Genomic DNA, 13,426 nt, shown 5'->3' with positions numbered 1-13,426 from the left:
GAGGCTGAAATAGGAATTCTCCCCTCCCCCCTCCCTCCCTCCCCCTTTTTTCTTCTTCTTCATTGCCTTCTGATAAGCTCCAGATCTCAGCATGAGGTAATGATGGCCGGTTCTTTTAGCCAAGATGTGGTTAGTTGGACTGTGGCTGAGGACTCTGTGGAAGAATTGAGGTGGAATCCTGGTTCAAAAGAACAACAGCAATCACCGCTTGTCACCGACTCTGACTCTTCAGAGCCGTTTTAGTGTCAGGTCGCTCCGTATTGTCCTACCTGAGATTTACTTTTGGAGACTCATTTTCGTTTTGTCTAAGAACTGGAGGAAGGAACTAGCCAGATGTTTTTGATTCCAGGAAACCTTTTAGAAATGAGCTAAAGCAGACAGAGAGGAAAGCCGTCTGCTCCCGAGTCCAGACCACAGAGCTCGGGCGGCTTCTGGAAAACAAAGAGGGAACTTTCTGCTATTGTACTTTGGGTGAGTTCCCAAGATGGTCTCCCATCATTGGTGTAAAATTAGAAGATGCAATTTCAGTGGCCATCAGAACAGAATCTAAATTTAGGAGGGGCTTTTATCTTTTATCAGCAGCAGCAGCAGCATCCGTGGTGTCAAACATGGGAAAATGGCAGAAATGCCCAGGCTCACTCCTTCTGAATAAGTGTGCCACTTATTCCATGGGTTTTTAAACATTGTCCTCCTCCTGATACCTTTCTGATTTAATCCATCGCCTTCATCTCTTCCCATGTTTACCATTGTCTTGTTCAATAACATGGCTTTTAATCTCTGGCTTTTTTTTTTGCTATTCTCATTTTGGCCATCAAAACTCATCAAAATAAACTTCAAAGCCAAGCATATTTCCTATGCATAGTTGTGTTTATCTCTAAGCAAATATGCATCGAATGGCATTGCAAGCCAATTATATGGCTTAGCAATTAAGCCATATAACTGCCCCCTTCTCTAAATAGATAAACATTAATGCCTGGACATCCTCAGCAGAAACTTTGCAACTTTAACATCTGTGAAGCTAACACATTCAACAACAGCTTCCTTCCTTCCCGCTGGAATGGGGATGACAAGCACGGCCATGTATGGTGATTGTAGGAGATGCTTCGTCCAATGAACGATGACCAAACGTCAGCTGAGAAATCTTTGAACAATTTGCTGAAAAAGTCAGACCTCTAACCCTTCCTGGTTCATTGTCCTTTCTAACCCCCTTCGGAATATTCCTCTGCCGTATCAGGATCTGGTGCTGAGCTCTGGCAGCCGGCAGCCATTGATTAGTTTACGGCTTTACAGAAGTTTTGAACCTTTTCAGCTAGGAATTGTGTTATGCTTTGCTGGAGAACTGGAAAATGCAGGAACTCATGCCAGGAAAAGCAATTGAGGGGAGGAAGCGCAGTGGAAAATATAGCATTTAATCCTCTGAGTGATTGTAACAAAAAAAGTTGGCTTTGGAATCTGTGTCTCTCTGAGTAACTTCAGGAATAACTTTGGGGGAGGCATCTTAGTTCTTCTCATCAATCATGAATAATGGAGCATAGGAAGATGCCCACTGGGGGGAATAGAAAAAACCGGGGTGGCAGTCCCAAACATGCGACCTCAACCCTTAGTGCAAGCAGGGATGGGCATATGCAAAAGGGTTGGGGCTTCACTCCTGCAGCTGCAGCTGGCATCTTGGGTTTTTTGTTTTGTTTTGACCCTTAGCCCCAATCGATGGCTTTTGGTAGAAGCCTAAGTTGGACATCCAGGCTGCGAGACAGGAGCGGTCATCTTTTGAAGGGAAAATGTGAATTCCTTGAAAGTTTCCCTTATTTGGATTTTAATTCATGAACCATCTAAGCCTCATGTGAAAGTGCAAACTTTCCAACTCTTATGCAGGCTAAAACCTAATAGGCATTTCAAAGTTTCAGACCTCGCTTTCTTCAGACCTCGCCTTGAAATCGCGTGCAATTCTACAGGTGGGCAAAGCTGAGAGCTGCCTCCATACATAAATGGGGTGTGGGGTCTGATTTTGGAGATACTCTGATAATTGGGGAGTGGGAAGGCTGGGCCTGAATGAGGGGACCCCAAGAAATCCCCCTTAAATTAGCTTCTTTAATGTCACAATCTGTATTGCAATGACTCTCGTGCAGAATTGCTTAAGAGTAAAAACTGTAGAGACAAGAAAAATACAATAATAAAATCTGTCAGCGGCTGCAGTGCGTATGTGTACGATGTTGTATAACTTTATATTGCATTCAGTCCCTCTTTCTACATTTTGTTCTAACTTAATAGAAAACGTGATTGGACGATGTCATTTTCCTGCAAATGAAATACTAGGGAGCTGAATAATTTCTAATATATATATATATGAAATATGATAACAATACAGAAGGAAGGCAGAAAGAAGAGTAGAAAATGAATTTGCTAATTTTAGTGTGCTCTTTGATCACCTCACAAGCAAAATTGAAAACTTGTGGTGGGCTGCTGCTGATCCAGGTTATTAAGTGTGAGCTATTTTATTTATTTTTCAGAGAGACAGAAAAACTGCAAGATTTTCTTTAGGATGCAAGATACGCAGTACAAGGGCACCTTGCTGAAAATAGCACTGCCCTATTTTGCACAGACACCCATTTTGTCATTTTCTATTCTGGTTTCATGTCATTAGATGGGAAAGGTTAAGAAACAAGTAGAGGATTCTGTTGGTATAAGAAGATGGCTTTAGAAATGCTCTCCGTGACCTTGGGCTCAAGCCTTTCCTCTCCCTCTATTCCGCCTTGCAGAGTCGGGACTAAAATGAAGGGACAACATCCCTGCAAAGAGATCTCGGAGAAAAGCAGTGGCCCTTGGGGTTCCATATTTGGGCTGTGAAAATTTGAGTGGCCACTAGATGGCAACCAAAATGCACACAACCCCACTCCTTACTGCCACCTATTGCCATATTACAGTAATTTGTCTTCGAATGCCAGACTTTTTCTAATCTTCACTTCTGTTTATTTCATCTCCTTTTTTATGTCTAATTTTTCCTAAGATCCACTCTCAATATTGCAAAAATTCCTGAAGTGTTCCTTTTCCAGAAACACTTATTATCAAGTATCTTTACTAATTCTCTCAATGTATCATCTTTACAATCTTGATATGTATACTGGTTTTAGCTTCACTGGTGCAATCCATGACAACAAATGCAAACAACATAAATAGTATAAATTGAGGGGAACAAATAAGGAACAGGACATCATGACCACATTGGCAACTGGAATTGGCCCCATGCCTAAAAAGTTTCAAAAAATATTTTAAAAAGTTATTTTTTTTAAAAATTACAAATTGATATTTTAGATCCGGCCCTCAATTCTTTGAAGATAGGACCGTCGTCCGTGTGGGTCAGTGGCCACTTAGGTGGAGTCCTGCTCTCCCGGGGTTAGCCTGGGGGCTGCGTGGATACCTGGCTGAATAGGAAGTGGGGGCTGGAGAAGAGACAAAAGGTCTGGAAAGGGCTGTGGAAACCCGTTGTAGGGGAGGAGAAAGCCTCATCCGGACGAGGGAAAAGCATGGCAAGTAGTACATCCGCTTGTTTGGGGGCTGCCTGCAGCTCAAATGGCCTTGAAAAAAAAGCACCCAGGGGGTCGCGCGGCCAGAGCTCAGGGGCTTCGCATGCATTGGCACGTACTGGTGACGGTTGCAGGGCCCCGGAGTCCCCGTTTGTGACCTTTCGAGAAGTCAACGGGGGAGGCTGGATTCACTTAACAGCCGTGTTACCATTTGAACAAGTACAGTGATCCACTCAACAACCATGGCACAAAATGGGGCAAAACTCAAACCGAATGCCTCACTTAGCAATGGACATTTTGGGCTCAATGGTGCCTGTAAATCAAGGAAGCTAAAGTGCTCTTGGGATGTTAGAGTTCAAGCAGGAAACACCTGCCACACACAACGCCCCAGGTGGAACCATGGTTGAATCCCTAGATAAAGGGATGTGGCAGTGCAGGGAGTCTATAGGTGTGTCTTGTTTAATGTAAAGAAGGACCAGGGGTGACATGATAGGAGTCTTCCAGTATTTGAGAGGCTGCCAGAAAGACGAGGGGTTCAACCTCTTCTCCAAAGCACTTGGAGGCAGGAGAAGACACAATGGATGGAGACTAACCAAGGAGAGAAGCAACCTGGAATTAAGGAGGCATTTCCTAACAGTGAGGACAATTAACTAGTGCAACATTTTCTCTCCAGAAGTTGTGGGAGCTTCATCACTGGAGGTTTTTGAAAGAAGAGACAGGACAGCCATTTGTCTGAAATGCTACAGGGTCTCCTGCTTGAGCAGAAGGTTGGACTAGAACAGCGATGGCGAACCTTTTTTGGCTCACGTGCCACAAGTGGGGGGAGCATGGGGGGGGTCATGTGCGGGCGTGCCGCACTCATAATGCAACACGTGATCCCCCAGTGTGCATACGCGCACAACGCGTGCCCATTTTTACATGCTTTTTTCGCCCTCCCCAGGCTCCAGAGGCTTTATAGGAGCCTGGGGAGGGCGCTCGGAGGGTGGTTTTAAGCGCACCGAAGGCATCAGGGAAGCCTCCGGACGGTCCCTGAAGCCTTCGGAACGCTTAAAACGACCCTCCAAGCAACCCGAAAGTCACTTCGGACGGTCCCTGAAGCCTCCGGGGGGGGGGGGAAGGCTCTTTTCGCCCTCCCCAGGCTCCTATAAAGCCTCTGGAGCCTGGGGAAGGCGAAAAATAGCTATTAAAGAGGTGAACTTAGCTGGCCAGCACGCGCCTGCGCGCTGGCCAGCTGACAGGGCAGCGCCTTGTGTGCCCTGACAAATGGTTCCGTGTGCCACTTGTGGCACGCGTGCCATAGGTTCGCCATCACTGGATTAGAAGATCTCCAAGGTCTCTTCCGTTATTCGGTTATTCTGAGATAGCAGAATGGAAGAGAAAGGACTGGGGGAAAAAATCACAAAATAAAAAGTCCTGAAAATAAAAGTAGAACAAGTATGGCAAAAAAAAAAAGGCAATTAGAGTACCATTAGTGATAGGCACTTTGGGTGGCATCCCAAAACATCTGGAACTCCTCTTGAACCCCATTGGCATTGACAAAATCCCCATCAGTCAATTTCCAAAGGCAGCTTAACTTGGAAAAGCTTGCAATCTTTTAACACCATCAAACTATAACCTCTGCCCACCCCAGATCCCCGGGAAGGACTCGATAGGTGGATAAAAATGCCAAATCCAGACTCAACTTCTGGCTGTGGGACCAACCCTAAGAATTTACCTCTTCCAAGAAGTGTCTCGCTTACTATACGTCTGATGCTAATGCTTCTAAGCTTTGATGGGAGAGTCATATCTCTAAAGCCTGATTTATGCTAAAATAGGCATTGATTTTAAAGCAACACTGCAAACATCCCATAAAGAATGATTTATTGTGTGCTAAATGAGATTCTATACTTTACACTCAACCCTTCCTGTTGGGTTTATTGGTGGTAGAGTTAGAAGAACTACTTCAAGGTCACTCCACGGATGACCTTCATCTATCCAATATTATAGTGTTAGATAGATCACCTGACACTGTTAATCTTTGGCCATTTTAATTGCCCTGGATGCAAGGGTCACTGAGTCGACTGTTTTAGCAAGACTAGAAGGCAAAGGACAGGATCTTCCTTCGTTACCAAAGCCAGAGCATATGGGCCCCTTCAAAATTCATTGACACCTTTCCTTTTGAGTCTGGAATTCTCGGAAGGGACCTTGGAGGTCTTCTAGTCCAACCTCCTGCTTGAGCAGGAAAACCTGCTCGACGAATGATTGTCCAGTCACTTTTTGAAAGCCTCCAGTAATGGAGCACCCACAACTTCTGAAGGCAAATTGTTCTGTTGGTTGATTGCCCTCACCATTAGGCAATTTCTCCTTAGATCTAGGTAGGTTCTCTCCTTGATTGATTTCCATCCATTGCTTTTTTCCCTGCCTTCTGGTGTTTTGGAGAATAGCTTGACTCCCTCTTCTTTGGGGCAACCCCTGAGATATTGGAAGACTGCTATCACGTCACCCCTGGTCCTTCTCTTCCTTAGACTAGACATAACCGTTCTTCATATGTTTTAGTCTCCAGTCCCCTAATCATTCTTGTTCTTCTCTGCGCTCTTTCTAGAGTCTCCACATCTTTTTTTTATATTGTCCAGTTTTTATATTTATATTCTGAATGATTTTGATCCTGCTTCCCAGTGTACCCAAAAGCTATCGTTGCCCTTTTCTTTAATTCTCACTTTCTGGATTATGCTCAGATTGCCAACAGACTGCTGTGCATTTTTGTCTTTGTTCCTAGGTATCAGAAGCGGGCGGCATAAATCACCATGGCCACTAGATGGCAGAAATCTAGAAAAAAATTAGTTTTTCTATAAGCTCTGCTGCCCCCTAGTGGTGGCTGTATTCTGTAGCAGAAATCTAGCCAGCCGCAGACTGAATTATATAACGAAATGTGATCTTGATATCATTAAATCTGGAGCAGCTCTGCTTTAATTTGACAACCGCAATTTGGATTTCCAGAAGGAGTCAGGCTTTCTAAACTTCCCCCGAGGCTTCTTAACAGATCAGATTAAGCCACTAAGATCTTACCGATGCCAGAAACACAACCGTTTACAGATCTCCCTCATTACTAGCATTAACCTGACTGTGATTGTGTGGTGTGAGTTTAATTGCCTTCAGGCGCCAGAGTGTTGTTATTGTGTTATCATTTTTATTGCCATTATTTATTATTTTAATTGTTTAAATCCCGTGTTTGCTGCCCAAAGTGGCTATATAAACTGATCAAAAGTATATAACTCCTGCTTGTTTGGTTGCAATTTTATATTCAGTCATGATTTGCTATAGACTCCAAACACACATTTGGGATAGAAGCAGTTTTGCATTGCTAACCCACCCAGACCTGTGATTATATTCAACGCAAACACAGCTTTAGAGTGTATGAAACCTGTCAACCAGATTTGTGTCCAACAGCATTATTGTCAAGCTTCGAATGGGTCCTGTGAATAAGGTTTCATAGGAGGAAGAGCTTCACGAACAGTGTTAGCCAATATTAAACCTGTGTGGTATCAGAGTGAATATACAGACATCATTTCATTTGCTGCAGGATGAAGGACTCTTTGTTGAAGGTTGCAGGTCATCACCTGCCATTCTGGCCCAGATTGGGGGACAGATGTTTCTCAACTTCTCCGCCAGAGAACCACAAAGGTCCTAACTGTTCAATTCTGAAGCCAACCGGAAGTCCGGTTCGTCCACCATAGAGTCTCCTCCTGGCATGGTGTCTTTTTCCCTCTACCTGTCCTAACTGGAAGCCCTGTCTCAATTGTGGACCCAACCGGCAACAGGGGGCCGCAGCAGAAGGATGAAAGAGCCACATGCGGCTCCAGAGCCGAGAGTTGCCGACCCCTGGTCTAGATTGAGGAAGAGAGACTGGGCCAATGTCACCCAGCTGACTCCATGCCCAGACAGGAAGCAGACTTGGGTGTCGCCGTTCCTAGTTTGGCACCTTAACCACTGGGCTCCACTACCCTACGCTGGCTCTTGTCCAAGGCCACCCGCTGGCTGGGCTGACACTAGAACATGGTCTCCCCGCTCCTGCCTGGCCCAGGTGTCGCAGCGCAACTATTACACCCCATTGACATACGCATGTGTTCCAGCAGCTTGGGTGAAATAAGCATGGAGAAATGGTAGGAGCGGGTGCATAAACTTGCTTTATTAATGGTTTCAGTTACTTTTCTTCTAGAGAGCCTGGTTCCTTGTGGAGCCAATGCGGCTGAGGGCACCTCTGTAAAAACGTCCACACTCTGGGATTTCAAGCAGGGCCATTCTTAGGATAGCGAGGGTTTGAATACAGTTCAGAGGCAATAAAACAGACTACAATTGCCGTCGTAACCCAAGAACTGCCTGCATTCACTTATTCAGTGGTTGATGTTGTGTTGACTGTGGTTCTTAATGCTCACTTTTGGTCTTAAGAGTGATTCTCAGTTTTTTAGCGTGATATAATGCGTACGATGCATTTAACTACTTGCATCTAATGCGTGATGTGTTAGAAAGCTGTAATAAAATCCCAGGCCCATTCATTTGCACTATGGCTAGTTCTCAACTCATAACCGCAATGGAGCCTGCCCATTACGCCTGCAAGTCATAGTGGTCCTTAAGCGAAGTGATCACCTCACTTAATCACTCCAATCCCTTTGCTCTCCATTGCAGTCGTCAAATGGACCCTGCAGGTCATTAAGCAGAGCCTAGGGTGCCTCAGGGGCAAGGGGAGCCTTGGGAATTCTAGTGCAGACACAGATGGCAGCACCTCCCCAGCTCACGCAGGTCTCCTTTGCAGCCTGGAGGTGTTTCCAGAGCAGAAGAAAAGTGCCTTTCAGTCCTTAATTTGAAAGCCGAATTCCGCCGGAGTCCTGGCGCTTGGCAGGGAGGGACTCACCGTTGCTATCAGTCAAGGGGTGGGTGGGAAACAGGCCGCAGGGAAGAAATGAGGGACTGGAGATTCAAGAGAGAAGCGAAACACTGAATTTGTCTTCTGGGACTCTAACGCTCCTTTCTATTTCTCTAAGTGGATGAGAAAAATTGGTTTTACGTTGCCCGGCACTTTAGAGACAAGACAAACAATTGCCTCCCCTCCAGTCTTGTAAGCAATGCAGGGAAAAGAGGCAGGTGCAGAAGCTTCTTCTTTTCGTCTGTTTTTGCATCTGCCACAATAGTCAACGAGAAATAACCTTATTTAGATTTTGGGGACTCCTGCAAGTTCGGGAATGTAAGGTAATACAAAATTTAATCCCATGTGGTTGTTATTATTATGATTGATTACAGGCAGATGTTTAGACTCAAAGTGGCATTTTGCCCATCTTTCCAAGAACCTGTGATTGGCAGGTCTTGTTTAATGAAATTAAAGGTTGCGAGCAGCTCCAAGTAGAGCTGCCTTTTGTAATTGACTTACAGTGATGCTGTCAATGCCCATGATGGTCAATTGGTTCTCCAGATGCTTTGGGATTTCATCCAGGGTGCCTGTTACTATTGGCTGCTACTACTGCATTGTTGTTGTTTTTTGGGCCACAGTTGCTACTTCTACTTCTAGGCGTTTGCATTTTGTGATTTTCTTACTACCCTGTTTCCCTGAAAATAAGACCTCTCCGGATAATAAGCCCAATCAGGCTTTTGAGTGTGCGCACTAAAATAAGCCCTCCCCTGAAAATAAGCCCTCCCTGAAAATATTGCAACACAGGAGCAGCCATAAGGTGACCACGCTCACCGCCTCCTGCACCTCAAAAATAATAAGACCTCCCCGAATATAAGGCCAAGTGCTTCTTTTGGGGGGGGGTGTCAAAAGAAAATAAGACCCTGTCTTATTTTTGGGGAAACCCGGTACTTGCTCTTCTACTCTGCCCTGTCTGTTATCCAAAACTGTCTTTTCTCTCCTGTTCCTCCTCCTGCAGGAGAGATAACAAAAGCGGTTCAGATAATTCCCATCCTGTATGAATGGTTCACAATGAATATGACAGAATCCTGCCTCACCGCCAGCCCAGTCTGCCACTCAAACAACCCTTCGGCCTCTTTTTAAGTGTATTATTTGCATCTGTACTTGCTACAATAGGTAGTCTAAGGTTGCTTGCTAAGGTGACATCTTGTCTGGGAACGGACCCATTGTTTTACAAATGTTTTCAGTGTGCAAAAGTCTCAGCCAGGGAGCGGCTGTGTCCCACTTCGTAATGTTTGCCTATTATAATATGGTCACCCTGGGAACTGGGGAGAACCACGTCACTGTGCCAGCTGTGGTTGACAGCCAGCTGGCAGTTAAATCCTCCCCCCCCCCAATCAAACCCATTTGGGAAGCAGAGATCTGAATGGATAGCAACATAAAAGCCACAAGATTTGTTTTTACGAAAAAGTTTCCTGAAGAGGTGGCTTGGTCTAGTGGTGATGACACGATGGGCGAGGGTTAGATCAAGAACAAAGTGTTTCCATTCTCAATCTTTCACTGTTAACAAGTAATTGCACCCACTTACTGGTTCTCTAGGGAGAAAGACATTGAACCTCCCGGTTAGCTACGCACAGAGAGAAATGTTTATTTCCTTCTCTCTTTAACATTTGAGTCCATTAGGTGGCTAAGTAAAGAGTCGATATTGGATCCAGGATGACGTTCAAAAGCCTAAAGCTGTTTCTCCATCTAATTTCTTCTCTAGAAACTTCCGTTCATTCCATTAGCCTTTAGAATAGACTTTTATTTGCTGGGTTGGTTGGATTCATTTCTCAATTGTCTTCCAAAATTATTGTCTTTTCACTTCATCATTCCTAGATTTCAAACTGCTGTCTTTGATCACTCAGAGGAGGACGTGAGATTGTTAAGGCTTGTTCTTCTATTCCTCATGAGTCCAATAATGCTCCTGTTTTGCTGAAATATAAGCAGCGCTTATTTTGCTCTATGCCTACTTTTGGATGGAGTCAACAGCAAAGGGAAAATGGCCTTGTCTGTATAATCTAGCTCTAATTTCCTTTCTCAAAAGGCTTGTCATGTTTTCTTTTAACTTAACCCAGCCATTCTTCTCCTCCTCTCCTCCTCCTCCTCCTCCTCCTCCTCCTCCTCCTCCTCCTCCTCCTCCTCTTTCTCCTCCTCCTCCTCCTCTCTTTCTCTTCCTCCTGCCTTTCTCCTCTCCCTCTGCTTCTCCTTCTCTCTTTTTCTCCTTCTCCTTTTCCTCCTCTCTTTCTCCTCCTCCTCCTCCTCCTCCTCCTCCTCTCTTTCTCCTCCTCCTCCTTAGATCAGAGTACTTAGTATGAAGGAATAAGAGGTATTGCACATGTCCAGACAGCTCTGTGCAAATGTTCTTGCTTGTGCTTCTATTTATATGGCCTATCAGATCAAAGTGGAAATGTGAGAAGAACCCAGGAGGGCCCAGGAGGAAGTTTTGCAGCCTTCATAATGGTTTGATAAGAGAAATCAAATCATTTCTCAAGAAACAACCACGTGTTAACTGCTTTCTTAAAGCCCAATGACACACTCGCTGGCGAATTCTGAATTCTGAGAATTGAAGTCCACACATTTTTATTGTTGTTGTCTTTATAGAAATGTTTTAGAAATTTCTAAAACTTTTTGCTATAAAGTTCAATAGTTTAAGGATATAATGCTGAAATTAAAATTCTTAAATTTGATTTATTTATTTTATAGTACACATAATATTGGCCACAGTAGTGTCCTGCCTGCATGTCATCTTTTCTTTTTGAACTTCAGGCCTGCCACACTTTCTACCGTGGGAAAATGGGAGGGGGGATTATATGGAGTTGGGTGATATGTAGCCATAATAACATTTTTCTTAGAAACTCAAGGTCATCCTTTGTCTCTGCACCGGGCTGGAACTGGATGGGAGGAATCTGTCTTCGTGGCAGTGACAAATTGGACCATGTGATGAATGTGTGGGGGCAAGGTCTTGAACTTTTAACTCGATGGGGAATACTGGAAGCTTCCAGATTCGAGTTTTCCCAGCTGTGCCAACATGGCTCTTTTAATAAATTGCAACTTTGAGGAACTTCTAGCCTTAGAGTGTTATTTGTTTGAGGATGCTATTTGGAACCTTGACAAGTGGTCTAATAGAGCAGGATCTAAAATCAACATAAATATTTCACTTGTCAATGCAATGTATTGATTAAAAGACAAAAAAACAACTAGGTTGATTGTCTCCAAAACCCACATAGGTGTCGTGCAATGTGGAGAGAATTTGACACCTTGCCCCAATAAAGATTTTAATATATGGACGTGAAGAAAAATATGACTGTTGGTCTCGAGTCATGAAGCGCTTTCAAAGTTGAAATAATGGAGGCAATGAAGGAACCAGTTTGTTTCTATGGAAGCGTGTACTTTTTTTTATTTTAAAAAAAGGAAAACAAAATTAAAATTGGAGCAGTAGCTGGAGAGGGATTGATCAAACCCTTGGCCTTCTGGGCTCAGATAGCTTTGCAAATTGCTTTGTTCTGGTGCATCATGTTCTTTGAAGAAGGTGGGCTGGAAAGGGGAATCAGTTTCCAATGGAGTTGGGAGACGAGTGATTTCATGGGGTGGATATGATCCCGCCACTAACTTGAGTCTTGCAAGATAATTGGTGGCATTCCTCTCTTCCCACCACTACAGATACAAGAAGCTGCTAGATTAGCCGTTAACCTTTATTTTATCACTGGCCACTGGATTACACCACTTAGAGCAGGGGTGTCCAAACTTGGGAACTTTAAGACTTGTGGACTTCAACTCCCAGAATTCCCAGCTGGGGAATTCTGGGAGTTGAAGTCTACAAGTCTTAAAGTTCCCAAGTTTGGACACTCCTGACTTAGAGGGATAGATCTGCTTAGGTGATGTTGTGACATGGGAAGTCTTGTCCTCTGGCATCTTCTTGCTGCTTTTCTCTCTCAGGGTACACACCCCTCATCCCTCTGCCTCATTACGCGCCTCGCTCTTCTCCAGGAAGGCTCTGACCAGAGAACTCTGCCAGGCCGAGAACTTCTCCCTTCAAGGACAAGGCAAACGTTTGCACTCAACCAGATATAGAAGGCATCTACTCCCCCGGCTCTTCTCCAGCTAATTAGTGTCCCTGGTCCCAGAGGTTCTGTAGGTGGCTTTTTCCCAAGGAGGATTTCAAATAAAAACTGATCAGAAGTGCACTTCACATGGCATTTTTTTAAAAAAAAGGCGACTCCTCAGATATAGCAGCGATGGCGAACCTTTTTTGGCTCGCGTGCCACAAGTGGGGGGAGCGCAGGGGGGTCGTGTGCGGGCGTACCGCACCCATAATGCAATGCGCGATCCCCAGTGCGCATGCGTGCACAACAGGCGCGACCCCCCCATTTTTACATGCTTTTTTCGCCCTCCCCAGGCTCCAGAGGCTTTATAGGAGCCTGGGGAGGGTGAAAAGAGCCCCCCCCGTCCCCCCGGAGGCCCTCCGGAGGGTTCAGTGATTGCCCGGAGGCTTCCCTGAAGCCTTCAGAATGCTTAAAATGACCCTTCGAGCAAACCGGAAGTCACTTCCAGTTTGCTCGGAGGGTCGTTTTAAGTGTTTTGAAGGCTTCAGGGACTGTCCAGAGTGACTTCCGGTTTGCTCGGAGGGTCGGGGAGGGCGGCGGGGGGGCTCTTTTCGCCCTCCACAGGCTCCTATAAAGCCTGGGAAGGGCGAAAAATGGCTTTTAAAAACGGTGAACTCAGCTGGCCAGCCCGTGCATGCGCGCTGGCCAGCTGACAGGGCAGCGCCTCGCGTGCCCTGACAAATGGCTCTGCGTGCCACCTGTGGCACGCGTGCCATAGGTTCGCCATCACTGAGATATAGGATGGAGATTGAACCCGCAAAAAAGTTTTTGGGAAAGTAATTGACTATGATTTGAACATGAGTCTGATTTATTTATTTATTAAATTGTTGGAAGAAACGTCCTTCTGGGTTCAGCTCCACATGGAGGAAAAAGAGACTGGA

The sequence above is a fragment of the Natrix helvetica genome (genome assembly GCF_964273705.1).
Source record: "Natrix helvetica genome assembly, chromosome: 7".
Taxonomy (NCBI): domain Eukaryota; kingdom Metazoa; phylum Chordata; class Lepidosauria; order Squamata; family Natricidae; genus Natrix; species Natrix helvetica.
Note: the sequence above shows the minus strand (reverse complement) of the source record.